The sequence below is a fragment of the Lepidochelys olivacea genome (assembly GCF_965140295.1).
Source record: "Lepidochelys olivacea isolate rLepOli2 genome assembly, chromosome: 10".
Lineage (NCBI taxonomy): Eukaryota > Metazoa > Chordata > Testudines > Cheloniidae > Lepidochelys > Lepidochelys olivacea.
Genome location: NC_140420.1, coordinates 57,599,144 through 57,613,966, shown reverse-complemented (window position 1 = coordinate 57,613,966; position 14,823 = coordinate 57,599,144).

Here is a 14,823-nt window from a genome sequence, read left to right as displayed (position 1 = left end):
AAGCCTGACTTCAGTACTGGGCAAACTGGTTGAAACTATAATAAAGAACAATATTGTCAGACATATAGATGAACATAATTTGTTGAGGAAGAGTCAACGTGGTTTTAGAAAGAGAAATCATGCCTTACCAATCTACTAGAATTCTTTGAGGGGGTCAACAAGTATGTGGACCAAGGGGATCCAGTGGATATAGTGTACTTAGATTTTCAGAAAGCCTTTGACAAGGTCCCTCACCAAAGGCTCTTATGCAAAGTATGTTGACACTGGATAAGAAGGAAGGTGCTCTCATGGATTGGTAACTGGTTAAAAGATAGGAAACAAAGGGTAAGTATAAATGGTCAGTTTTCAGAATGGAGAGTGGTGTTCCCCAGGGGTCTGTTCTGGGACCAGTCCTATTCAACATATTCATAAATGATTTGGAAAAAGGGATAACCAGTGAGGTGGCAAAATTTGCAGATGATACAAAAATACTAAAGAGAGTTAAGACCCAGGCAGACTGTGAAGAGCTACAAAAGGAGCTCTCAAAACGGGGTGACTGGGCAACAAAATGGCAGATGAAATTTAATGTTGATAAATGCAAAGTAATGCACATTGGAAAGCATAATCCCAACTATACATATAAAATGATGGTCTAAATTAGCTGTTACCAACCACTCAAGAAAGATCTTGGAGTCATTGTGGATAGTTCTCTGAAAACCATCCACTTAATGTGCAGTGGCAGTCAAAAAAGCAAACAGAATGCTGTGAATAATTAAGAAAGATAGATGATAGGACAGAAAATATCATGTTGCCTCTACATAAATCCATGGTGCGCCCACATCTTGAATACTGTGTGCGGATGTGGTCGCCCCATCTCAAAAAAAGATATATTGGAATTGGAAAAGGTTCAGCAAAGGGCAACAACGATTAGGGGTATGGAACGGCTTCCATCTGAGGAGACATTAAAAAGACTGGGATTTTCAGCTTGGAAAAGAGATGGCTAAGGGGAGATATGATTGCGGCCTATAAAATCATGACTGGTGTAGAAAAAGTAGATAAGGAAGTGCTATTTACTACTTCTCATAACACAAGAACTAGGGGTTACCAAATGAAATTAATAGGCAGCAGGTTTAAAACAAATAAAAGGAAGTATTTCTTCACACAATGCACAGTCAACCTGTGGAACTCCTTGCCAAAGGATGTTGTGAAGGCCAAGAGCATAATAGGGTTCAAAAAAGAACTAGATAAATTCATGGAGAATAGGTCCATCAATGGCGTCCCCAGTCTCTGTTTGCCAGAAGCTGGGAATGAGCGACAGGGGATGGATCACTTGATGGTTACCTTTTCTGTTCATTCCCTCTGGGGCACCTGGCACCGGCCACTGTTGGAAGACAGGATACTGTGCTAGATGGACCCTTGGTCTGACCCAGTAGGGACATTCTTATGTTCTTATTTCCAGATGGGTGTCTATTTTATTCCCAATTACCCTTCATTTACACAAAGATGAACAAATTGCTTCTCTACTTGGAAATTAAATTTTGCTCATAATCAGAACTACTGTATGTGGTAGAAGCTGGTAAGAGGTTTTGTTCAGTTCCAAGAAACTAACTGCTGAAGCCAAACTTATTGATCCCAGCACCACATACAAAGGTGTTTAACTGGTGTCTTTCTCGGCAGATGCTGTGCAACTGCTTTGCAGAGCTAAATGGAAGCAGTACTCTTGTGAAGAAAAGATCATTTTCATACTGGAGGAAGTTTTCACAGGAGGGATCATAGAGATTTTACCAGATGAAAAATTTGAGAAAATAGAGTGTTTCTACGTTCCAAAAAATAGTTCAAACATTGACAGTGCCATCACCATACTGTAGACTCTGACACGGATTCTGATCTCATTTAACTCCACTGATATCACTGGACTTGATTTTGTTTTACACTCTTCTAAATGATCAGAATCAGATATATTTTATCTGGGATCTCTCTTACAATGATTTTGTTCACTACTAAACTTGTTTTGGGGGAAAAAAGGACAATGTGTCACTGACACATGGAATTCAAACAATTAGTAAACTCTTGTTATTTCAGAAGATGCCAGTGTAGTTCATTGATAGCAATTAATATTAGTGAAATAGGTAAAATGTCCTGTCACAGTTACCAGCCCAAATGCACCTCTGATCCCTCCAGCTGCACCCTCTTTAGATCTATTAACATCATGTCTTTCTTGGGGCAAAATATTCAATCTTCCCACTACGACCTGGTGCTGGGCTGCAGTCCTCTGTGAATTAACCGTGATCACTTCTGCAGATCTGATTTATGTCTGTACCCTGTAATTCAGTTGCAGGACAATAACAGTGATAATTAAGGACCAAACAGCCTCCTTAAAACAAAGTATTTATTTAGAACAAAAATATTTCAGAGAAAACACATCTTAAAACCAATAACGCACACTGTATGCATATCTAATTCTTCCCTAAGGCTTACTGTTCCTTGGATCTGGGAAGGCCCAGTTCCTTCAGGCTCCTCCCCAGCCTGTCTCTAGCCAGCTCTGACAAATGGCTCTTCCTCCTTCCTCTCAAAAAGACTTGGTTCTTCTTTGGTTCTTAGTTCCTGGAGGAGCTGTGGTCACTCTCCCCCATGCAATTACATACTATATTAAGTTTGTGGGCCAGGAACTGTAAGATCTTCCAAAGATATTTTTGGGAATTGCTGTACCTGTCACACCCTGCTAGGAGGAAAGATGGAAAAATTGCTTTTTGCGCCAACTCCAGTGCCATTTAAAATCTATCCATCATGTCAGCAAATACACAGAGCATAGTGTATTCTACTAATTCAACTAATACTACCTTTGATGAACATTTAATTTACAAGCATGTTGGCAAAATAAATTTTCAGCTAACAAATGCATATTACTGCAATATGGATGTGTGGTATTTCAACTAAATCAATAATCTCTTTTTAGAAACATTTGAACTTTCTGCATTGTTACACTAGAAGAAAACTCAAACCCAAACAAGATCTAAACTTCATATTGTCCTCAAATATGAAATACACTGGCATCTGCCCCTGTTTAGCCAGGCACAACTTCCATTGACTCCATTGCTTCTAGTGACTTCTTGTTTCCTGCGCAACTGCTCATGAAAGAAGGAAATGTGAGAGAGAAAAGCCTCCCTTATCAAGTTAGTTATTGAACAGTAGCACCATCTAGAGGCCTGAGTTCCTGAAATATACTGGTTTACAATGGATTATTTCCATGGAACTAATATCATTTGAAAGGTCCAGCTTTCTTACACAGGCTACCAGTAAATAGTTTGAAAGCTTTTCTCAAAGCAGGCTGCCCCAAGTCACAAGGATTCTTTCCTGCTTGTAAGTTTTCATGTATATATTAAAATATGAAACTTGTTCCCCTACTTGTGCAGGGAAAGCCCCTGGCGGGCCAGGCCGGTTTGTTTACCTGCCGCGTCTGCAGGTTTGGCCGATCGCAGCTCCCATGGGCAGCGGTTCGCTGCTCCAGGCCAATGGGGGCTGCGGGAAGTGGCAGCCAGTACGTCCCTCCGCCCACGCCGCTTCCAGCAGCTCCCATTGGCCTGGAGCAGCGAACCGCGGCCACTGGGAGCTGCGATCAGCCAAACCTGCAGACGCGGCTGGTAAACAAACCGGCCCGGCCCGCCAGGGGCTTTCCCCGCACAAGCGGCGGAACAAGTTTGGGAACCACTGTTCTAAATGTAGCAACATGGACAACACATTTGTAGACTGTAAATCTCTATCTATATCACCCTTATCATCCAGAGTTATTGAGACCATGCCACGCAAAGCCCAAATAGATGGTTGGGAGGGAGGGCAAAATAGGAGCTCTCTTCTGGGTTTAAGCTGATAACTGTTTACCTCTGCTCAAAAAAACTGTCAGCTCTCTCATTCTGTGTGGGAATTGCTTTTACTTTGTGAGTCAAGTGAACTGGATTCAAACAGATTGGCCGGTGATGGCAGACCCATGTTTGGAGGGAACAAAGTTTTGTTGAGCTGAGGCCATTTTTGCTCTGAGGTGCTGAAGATTTTAGAGGACCCTTATCCATCCACCTGCAAGATTCTTAATCCTGTTGGGTCGTGAAATCAAGATGGAGATTTTCGGATTATTGGGGTTGTTAATGCTTCCCTTGAAAAAGATAAGAATACTACTGTCATGCTACTGGTTTCAGGGAAGAGTGTTGTGGGTATGCTATGGAGGAGAGGTTTAAGCACCATTGGGGGAGGGCTTTATCTACCCTTTGCCCAACAGTTTAAATATGTGGTGGTGCTTTTGGCCTCTTGCTCCACCTTGCACTCATGTGCTCCTGGAGTCTCTGAAGGCATTGGTAACCGGCATCTTTTTCATCTTCATTAAGTTAATTGTTTGCCAGCGTCTCTTACCCAACCAGACCTTCCCACAGAGATTCATGCTTTTTGCCACCCCTAGATTAGAGGACCTGCAGTGTGCTGTACATGGGACAAGACATGAAGATAGTGTGAAATCTATAGCATGTGGCAATAGCTCTGCAAGTGGATAATGACCCTGCAGCATGACTTAGCATTAACCTTTTGTAACCCTAACTGAGGGCTAAGAAATTCTCTTAGCAACACTCCTGTATGGCCTTCCTACACTTATGACAACTGACTCCCCAACTGGTGAGTATTATTAAGCCACAGCTTAATGTATTGCTTAATGAAAAGCAATACATAGTGGGGCAAAATGACTGGGGGACAGATCACCTTTTTAGAAGTGAAATAGATTCTTCTGCTACAATTCAGGGACAGAAATATTGACAATTTCTAAAAAGTAAAAGCTTTGGTTTAATCGTTAAAAAATAATCAGTCGACCAACTGGCACCGTATTGCACTAGACAACTTGAAAATCCTTAGGCCAGTGTGCTCATCTCTCTGCTACAGTAAGAGAAATAATACCCAGTAATGCTGAGCTACTGTATATGAGTTTGACACAAGGCAAGGAAGTCTCAAGTGAAAGAACCTGAAGGAGGTTTAGAGATACAGCCAGATGACATGCAAATGATATGCTGAATGATCCTTTAGTGTAATGCCATGTTTTCCCCTTGATATATTGAAAACTCCCACTGAGGTCCATAAGAACTGCATTCACAGAACAAGGGTGGTAGAGGGCCCTAAGTAATTGAACTGAATTGTATTTCTTTATGAGAATTTCTGATAGTACATCAAAGCTATCTGTTAATAAGGGAGAGATTACAGAATCCCTGCATTGTGGTGAAATGGATAAGCTAGTAGAAAGAGAGAAACTTTCAGAGGCTGATTCAACATTAAAGTGATTGGGCAGACTCCTAAGCCTACATTTTTGTTTTTAGAAAGCACTGAACACCCACCTTCTGAAAATAGGCCTTTTAAAGGATTCTCAGTCTGGGCAAAATTGAGGCATCCAAAAATCAGTCACTTATGAAAATACAGTCCCCAATCTTGGTTTAAAAAAATGTTTGAAGAGTTTTAAAGGAAACTGTAATATGAATTAATCCAGCAATAAATGTTTCCCCTTGAATTTTAGGGTCAAAATTTCAACTCATGCAGAAATTTGCCGGCACAAATTTAAATTATTTGACATGCAAATGGCATCTGTGTTTTCCAAATGGTTAAACATTTAATTGCAATGCATACAGTGGAGCAGAAAAAAATGGGCATCGTGAATTCCAACATGAGTAGTACCATTTAGTTTAAAGTGGACTGCAGCTGCCATCTCCGATGTCCACATAGCACTAGACACTCAGGCTGGCCAGAAAACAAGAATTTCATTTCATGAAACTTTTCAAGGTTTCTGCATTGGGTTTCATACTTCATTGGGATGAAAGAGACCTTTCAAAAATTTTCATGGAAACCCAGCCAGAGACCCCAGAATAGCCAATAGCCTGGTGGGTAGGGCACTCACTGTGGATGTAGGAAGCCCAGGTTCAACTCCCTGCTCTGCCTGACTGGGAGCAGTGACTTGTTCCTCGGTCCTAATCACCAGGCCAGAGTGTCAGTCTCTCTCTCTCTTTCTGGCCCAATGAATATTTGTTTATGCTAAGTGGAATAGCTTTAAACAGGAGAAACTGAGAGACACCCAGCAAAGAATAGCCAATAGGAAAAATTCCTGACTTACTCTACCACACACACTAAATCTCAGTCCTTGCTTGGGACAGAATAATGGGTAAAGGAAGTTATTTTCAATTATTTAGAAATTCAACATAGTGTAGTGAATCTGTTTTCTAAATCACCTTTCTGGCCTCTCCATGCTTGGGGTTTTCAGAAAACAAAGTGCCATGCAGCATAAACTAGAACTGCTTTAAACAGATAGCAGTAATCCATTAGGGACTGCTGTGCCAGATGTGCTCCAGCCCCCTGACCAGCCCTATTCCCTCTATCTCCAACATGCTCTGTGCAGACGGGTGGGGAAGTTGGTAACATACAGCCAATTATGCCAGATTTATGGTATAGGAGAATTGCCTTCCATCAGGGGCAGACCCTGACCGTGCCTTTAATACAGCTTTCTAATCCTGTGTGAATGCTACAAAGCCTCCTGACCTAGGGCTCAGGATGAAGTCCATCTCCCACTATATTAAGTACTGCACTATAAAAATGCATGATATATTTGTGTTCAGAGCCAATCCTGGAACACTAACATTTCCCCACATACCTTATGCCACACACTGTACACTTTTAAACCCTTCTTCTGTGGAATATGGCCTTATCATAGTCTTACAGCCTGATGCTGCTGCTACTCAAGTCTATGACAACATTTCCATTTTCCTGCAAACTGAGAAGGGAAAGGCCCTTAACTCCTATTGAGATTCACCAAGATATACCCATTGAATTGAAACAGAAAGAGGGAAGAAAACAACAATATCAATTTTTTAAAAAATCACCAAAATGCTTAATATGCAGCATACAGGTGTTCAAACTATATTGCATTTCCATTTTTGCAGTGTGTTCATTTTCCCTGAAATACATTCTTACAAATGACTAATTTGTGTTGCTTTAGAGCAGTGGTTCTCAACCTTTCCAGACTACTGTACCCCTTTCAGCAGTCTGATTTGTCTTGTATACCCCCAACTTTCATTGCACTTTGTAAGCAAGTAGTTTTAAAATCAGACCTAAAAATACAAAAGTGTCTTAACACACTACTACTGAAAAATTGCTTACTTTCTCATTTTGTCTGTATGAAATTTTACTTTGTACTGACTTGGTTAGTGATTTTTATGTAGTCTGTTGTAAAACTAGGCAAATATCTAGATGTGTTGATGTACCCCCTGGAAGACCTCTGCATACCCCCAGGAGTACACATACCCCTGGTTAAGAACCACTGTTTTAGAGAATCTTTTTTGGCTGGTGACTGAGTAATAACGTTCCTGGGAACACCTCTTTGTGCTAGAGGGGCAGAGAAAATCAATGTCCTATTTTTTGTCCTGACTCCTGCACAAGTTACTATATATCAGTTATTGATTGACTCCTCCCCAATTCAATCATAGATATAGTTATAAAATGTCTGAAATTTAATCAGTCTCCAAAGTTTAACAATTAATCAGCATAGTGATTAATCAGCATAGTGGCAAGGGAAACAGAATAGAAAAGAGAGTAATCCAATTACATTCTTTCTGATTTTGAGAGTTACACATCTGTATCTCTTTCAGATTGACAACTGACAAAGATATAGTGTATCTGAAGGTTTTCAAATGCTGAGTCTGGCATGTAGCATATCTAAAGATTAGAAAAAAATGGAATGATTAAGTAATCGTTTATCTGTGTCATCCTGCTTACATCTTACCCAACACATAAACATGCCTATGGTAAAACTATCCATGATAATAAAAGTTTCTTTTAGAGTTGTAGTGAGATGGGAATATCATATGTAACAAAACCCCCACAGAACAATGTTGCCTTCAGGTGCAGTAGCTTTCGCTGGCTTCCGTAAATTGCACCTTCAAAACTAAGGGAAAAATTAGGGCTTACAGTAAGTGACAATAATTACTATATCCACTAGGGACAAATCCTTCCACTTCACTACACAGTGCGGTAAAAGGTATACATGGACCTAATTTTGGTTTCAGAGTGGATGCACAAGCACAACCAAGAGCACAATTTGGCCATGTGACATTATACTTCCTTGGTACCTATACCTGCCAACTCTAGATTTATACATTCTTGTGTGGACTATCCAAGGTTAGCCACCTTTTCAGCACAGTTCGAGGATGCAGTTCAGGTCCAGTCTTCATAACCAAAATTATTGAGTAGTTACAGGTGGGGGATTAATCTAGTACTGATCACTTTCAGGGGTGTGTGAGTATGTGTGCATGGGTGAACGTTGTGGGTGCATGTGGGTGTGCACGCATGTAAAATGCAGCCCAAAAGGAGGAAGCTTAGGAAACTTGTCAGAAACTGGAAAAGGACCTTTAGAATGGAAATGCTAATAGGCCCCACAAGTGCATCTTGTAGAATACATAACCTAAGATGACAACAAGGAGAGGGATAACTGTTGCCAAATGTATTTATTAAAACAAACATATTGGGGGTTTTTTCTGGATACAATAACCACCTTTTTGTCCAGTACTTCAATTTTCCAGTCTGGTCTTCTTGTAAACCTTTCTCCCAAGTGCCAATTTACAGCACGCATGCAAAATATGCACACACTAACGCCTATCCCCTTGTATATTAGTGACAATTGCTTAATTCCAAAATATATACAGTAATTACCATAATAGCATTCCAAATGAGAACTTAACTCTTGAACATTTATACTTCCAGCTTCAAAAAGCAGCTTGAAAATTAAATTTATGATATATTTTATAGCTATACATGTTTCATAGATATATGGCTAGCTTAATTATAACCCTCTATCTTTCTGCTGCCTTTCCTAGAATGGAAAAGCTGCAAGCTCCACATTACCATATGCAGTGAGCAGTTGGTTTTTATACTGCAGGAATAATGCAAGTGATATTGATAGAATTGTAATTAAACTTTAAATAAACCATGCACATTAATCTTGCTGCTAGTATTAATCTGTATGCATAAAACTACTCACATATTGGTATCATGAGGGATAGGAATTTTTTAGGGACAAATGCTGACCTTTAGTGAAACTATTTCATGTGTTTTGTAAAAGTGTGTGCAATTCTGCCTCAATCCCAAATGCAGATTATACCTTGCTTCTGTGGCTCCAGACACATGGGACACAGGGAAACGGCCACAGAGTAGGTAGATATTTTATAATCACACCCATATGCTCATGCATGTTGAGCCCCTACTCAGCTGAGCCAAAGAACAATGGGATTTATCCTGATTCTGTGCTGTATGTGCTCAGGAACCAATGTCAGATATGCTGGTTGACCTGCTACTGGAGATGCCCATCAAAGCTGACCCACGAACAGTTTTGATAGATCCAGCAGCTTAAGGCCAGGACTGTTGTTCTGCACCACCAGCCAGGATGGTCAGAGGGGTTTGTTCTGTTACTAGGACTTCTCAATTCAGAGCCTTCCAATGGGATTTGGGTGCCTAACTTTCCTCAGCTTTGGAAATCCTATCTCAAATCCACCTTTTCTCTTTTCATGGTTAGGTCAACCTCCACATCCCAATGAATTTCAATGGGATTTAAACACTTAATTCTCTTAGGTTCCTTTGCAAATTGTACAGACTCAGTGCAGACATGTTTCTGCGCTCTGCTCTGCAAGATGATCATCCCTACTGTTTCTATTATTACATCCTCTTATCTCTGCCACTTAGAGAAAACAATGGAATGAGAAACAGAACTGGAGATTGTATAGTTATACAGACAGAACAAAAGGATCCGAAGTCAAATGGCATGTGCAACCTTAACTGAGCCATTTAAGGACTTTACTACCTAGTTGTGCAACAGTTAAATTGTTTTAACTTTTTTTCTTTTCCTACAGAATATTGCATAGCACTTGTATAGCACCTTTTGTCTGAGGATCCCAAAAAAACTATTATCTTGATTTTACAGAAGAGGAAACTGAAGCACAGAGAAATTAAATGATTTGCCCTGAAGTCCCATAAACAGCTTCAAATGTCAGAGTAAGGAACACAATCCAAGTCTCTTGACTCCAATTTCTTACTCTAACCACAAGACCATGGTGCCTCCGTACAGAAGGCAATATATGATGCAGCCTGAGTTATGACAAGATTTGAGCAGCTCCTGTGACTTACAATACATAGTGCTACTAGCTCAGCATTAGCACTGGTTGAAAAAATGCAGAGACCTTTGTGTTGTAATTTCCACTCTACAAGCTTGCTGAAAAACAGCAAAGCTCTCTCTCTCTCTCTCACTCACTCACCCCCTGCCCCACCTGCAAAATTTTGAAAATGTTCACCAGCTCTACCCAGCATTGTGATGAGCCCTATTTCTTTATATTACTAAGCTATTACCAGAATTCTGCAGGGGCAGATCATTCAGACTGAGATCAGTGAAACGATATCTTATCACAAAAATTAATTGCACCACATATCAAAATGTGTTTTCAAACATGATACATCATGCTGAGCAGTGGCTATAGGTGTTGATCTGTGCTCTTAAAGGTTATCTTTTTATATTCATACCAGAAAAAGATGAATAGCAAAAAAAAATTCCCCAAAGAAGAATTATTTTTATTAGACTTTTGTTTTCTTTGACATTTCATTGTCTCATTCCAATACCACGGATTATCTCCATGTCAATGACTTTTTTCATGTTAAAGGCCTTTTTAAAAGCATGGCTATATGGTTAAAAATGTAATTCCTAGTTGGTTTGAGAAGGGTTGGTTTAAATGCACATTGCATAGCAATTTTGTTACTGTATATCTTTGAGGAGGCCAAAAAAGCTCAATTCTTCTACAGTACATTGACCTACAACCTACCCAACGTGTGCAACATTCTATCTTATTTGACATTTACCAGTACAATTGCACAATGATTTCTAATTATGTACCCAATAGCAGGCTCTGTCTGTGACCTTTTCTAATAGCTATGTGTTTGTATAGCCCACAGGTATAAAATATATTCACTATGAAACAGGGATTGCTGAAAGTGGATTTGCTTGATACGCACTATTGGCCAGTGGATGAGTCTTCCTGACCGTTCCATATTGATTCACTGAAAACACAACAGAACAGAACACAAAAAGTGGAACAGAGCAAGATTTTACCCCAAACTATTCCCACAATGTCTTGTGCCGTGCTGGAGAACTGGTTGGAACTGGAGTAGTATTTTGTTGCGTATACATTGCCTTCTAAGGGCATAAATAACATAGGAAAGAACTTTTACATATCTTAACATTGTTCAGAAGTACACTTTTACCCATTCCTGTCCACTGCCTGTTTTATAAACAGACCAATTCCCCAGATCCAATCAGCTCATTCTGTTCTCAGTGATTAAAATGTCAAATGAAATGTAAAAGAAAAATAAAACCTTCAACATCACCCTAACTGAAAAGACAGCCCAATATAAAACATAATCCAAAGCTTGATTTCAATGTTAACAACAGGAATCTTGAAAAGCTCATGCTACCACTGTCACTTGGAGCAAATCTTTCAAAAAGCCATTTTCTTTTAGAAAGGTTATCACGCTGCTTCATAATTTATTTAAGAATAACAATTTTCTTTCCAATTGCCTGTACTGCATCCTCATGCTTAGAGTGGTTATCACAAGCTCTCCAGTTCTGATCTCCATATTTTGTACTGATATTGCCACACAGTTTCCAGGCTCTCTGATGTTTTTGTTAGAGAATCCTGCTGAGGTGCAGTTACTTGCACAGACACTGTGCCATAGTCACTACCTCTTTCAAAGAATTTTCCCAGTCAGGAATGGGAAAGACTGTGTGACAGGAGCAGCAGCTAAGCCAGGGCCACCATCATTCAGTCCAAAGAAGTGCAGTTTTGAGAATTCTCCTTTGGTTGAAGTAGTTCGCCATCTGGCAGTTTAGTGTTAGGTATTATCGCTGGGAGATAATTAATCTTCAGAAAGGGGGGAAGCATGGGAAGATAAATGATTTTTGCCTCCACCTTCACGCCCAATATTATTGGTATCTACTCTTTCCTGGTGACAATGATGAGACATTATCAGAGACTGAGGTGTCAAAAGAAGAGGTTCTGGAATAAGCCAATAAATTAAAAAGCAGCAAGTTATCCCACCCAGAAGGAGTCTGAAGCAGAAGATGATATCAAATCGAATCCATGAGTTTTGAAGGAAAGGGTATTTTCTTTAGGTAGAGCAGGATGAACATATATAAGTGGACAGAAAGAATTGCACAGAAAGACCCATTGTGTAAAAGGTGCTAGAAACATGTGTGCCTCTGAAGACGGGGTCTACATTTGAGGAGCCCATATGAAGATAGGAAATAGGGCAGTGTGAGAAAATGGAGACTGGAGTGAGGCACGCAGTTATTGGAGCTAGACAAACCCTCAATAATCAGGTAGAATAAGGAAGTTTATTGCAATTTGTTTATAAACAAGCTATAGACAGAGAGAACTTATGGGAGTACTGTCATATATGCATGACCCTGAAACTCTACTTCTTGGAATGATGGTTAAAGTCAAGCTGTGTTTTATAGGCAGACATCTTTTGCTACATCTCATGGGCTAGTCTTGATTACTTAATGACTGACAATCTGATGCCTTCATTGCATACCTTGCTATGTTTGCTGTTGGCTGCAAAACCACAAGGTGGTCTTACACCATTTATGGGTGTAACAAACTAATTTATTTCAGATTTAAACTTACTGTACTACACAGTTGTAATACAGGTTCAGATGGCAACACGTTCTGCTGTTTTGCAGTAACAGCATTGTTAATTCCAGCCATTGTGCTCTATGAGACCGGGGTTTTAATCAGCCATTATGTTTGCCCAATATTATTGTTTTGGAAAAAAGCCCCCCAAAACCCTGTTTTCATTATTGCTATATATATTTAAAAAAACACAGTCTCATAGAGCACAATGGCTAGAATTAACAATGCTGTTACTATAAAATAGCAGAATACATATATATGCAGGAATGCTTAAAGTTTCCGACAATTTTTTCCAACTTACATGCACCAAATGCTCCTTTCTGCTAATGTAGGGTAGAAATATGGTTGCATCTGTGGCCCCAACCTTGCTAACAGCACACCAGATAGTGCAGGGTAAGAACAACCCACAGGTCCCTTCCATCCATGTATGGTCCTGATGGAGAGGCGGGCACTTCTGAAGTAGGAGGCCAGGGCACAGAGCCAGCCCTCCTGAGCATCCCAGTGGGCCACATAGGCTCCACACATCAGCTACTTCCCAGTACCTTCCAGTCAGCTGGGATAGAATTATTCTTAACATGCATCCCATCTTTGCTCACTATCAGGGACATGGGAAGGGAAGGACACAGGTCAGGTCCACAGTGAACCAGTCCTGTTACTATTTGGGGTAGTTTAAGAGCTTGCAGCCCACAGGATCTCCAGCGGGTTTGGTGGTCAGACATCACAGAGTGAGTGATAAGATATCCATTTTGATGAACACGTTCATTTTCTCTCTGCAGACAAATGTGTGCTCATCCACTGATTTTTTTTCTAGGACATGCTTTTGAGAGTCACAGAGCATTTCTTCATGTCTCGGGAAAGTAACCAGAGTATTTAGCTCAAATACAAGGTGTGACAGATTGTTAAGCACAAGGGTTTCACACATGCTGCAGTACACCACTTAAAATGTTATAATGAGCTATAAGCAGAGTTATGAATTTAAGTTCCCAGGCTATTTTTTTGTAGGTGTTCTGCAGGTTTCCTTTCAGAATGAAGACTGAGAGATTGGATATTGAGTGATTGCTCTGTGAAAAGTGTTCACCCATGGTGACAGGGTGTGTTTGTTTTTTAGTCTTTTATCATTTTTTGGTGTGAGTTAATCTGAGAGTGTAGTAATTGTCTGGTTTCACCCACAAAGTTGTTGAGGGAATTTGATGCCCTGGATGAGGTGCACCACATGTTGTGACAGGTGTGTGTAGGACCAATGGATCATTAAAAAGGTGTGTTGTGGATGATAATAATGGAGATATGTCTGTAGGTTTTGCATCTATTGTTCTGTCAGGGTCTGGTGCTGCATTCAGTTGGTGTGTCCTGGTGTGGGGAGCTAGCTTGCGATGCTGAGCTTGGTGAGGCTGGGGGGTTGTTTGAAGGGCAGAAGGGGGTGGGAGAGGTTGGGAAAGATTTCTTTCAGGATGTTGTCTCCATATAGAGTGGTGTACCTTGTAATTGTTTTTTCCTCCACCTACACATCACTTTCAGTCTGGCTCCTTTCGTGCTCTGTAGCTGCTTTATCACCCTCTGCTACTATTGCCTCAGGTAGACAAGTTGCAGTTCAGCCTGAGGAACCATAACCAGCATAACTGTAAAATAACCTTAATAATCCATTATATTATAAACATTTAAGACCCCAGATAGATGAGGCATTTAGTGCACTCATGCATAATTTTCCGGGAGATACTGTGGTTAACGACAGAACCTCAGTTCATGTTTATAGAGGGAAATGGACAATATATTGAAAAAGCTTCTAGCAAGTGGTTGTTAAAACAAAGAATTATTGAATAGTTCCTCAGCTAACCCTTGAGACATGCCAAAATACCAATCCTTTGCTGTTGGAGCTGTCTGGCTGGGCACAAATTGGCAACAGTTGGGGCTATCTGCAGTCAGATTGACACATGACTTTTGCACCCACATGGAGCCCCAGTGTCTTCAGTGGCACTCTAACAAGGGACAAAATCTACAAGGTGGATCCAGTTAAAGGAATGGAGTCCTGTTTTGTACATGCAGAAGTGTGCAAACTGGGGGGGATGCTCTCTTAACTGCTTTTGCTGCAATAGCAAATAGCTGTTTCTGC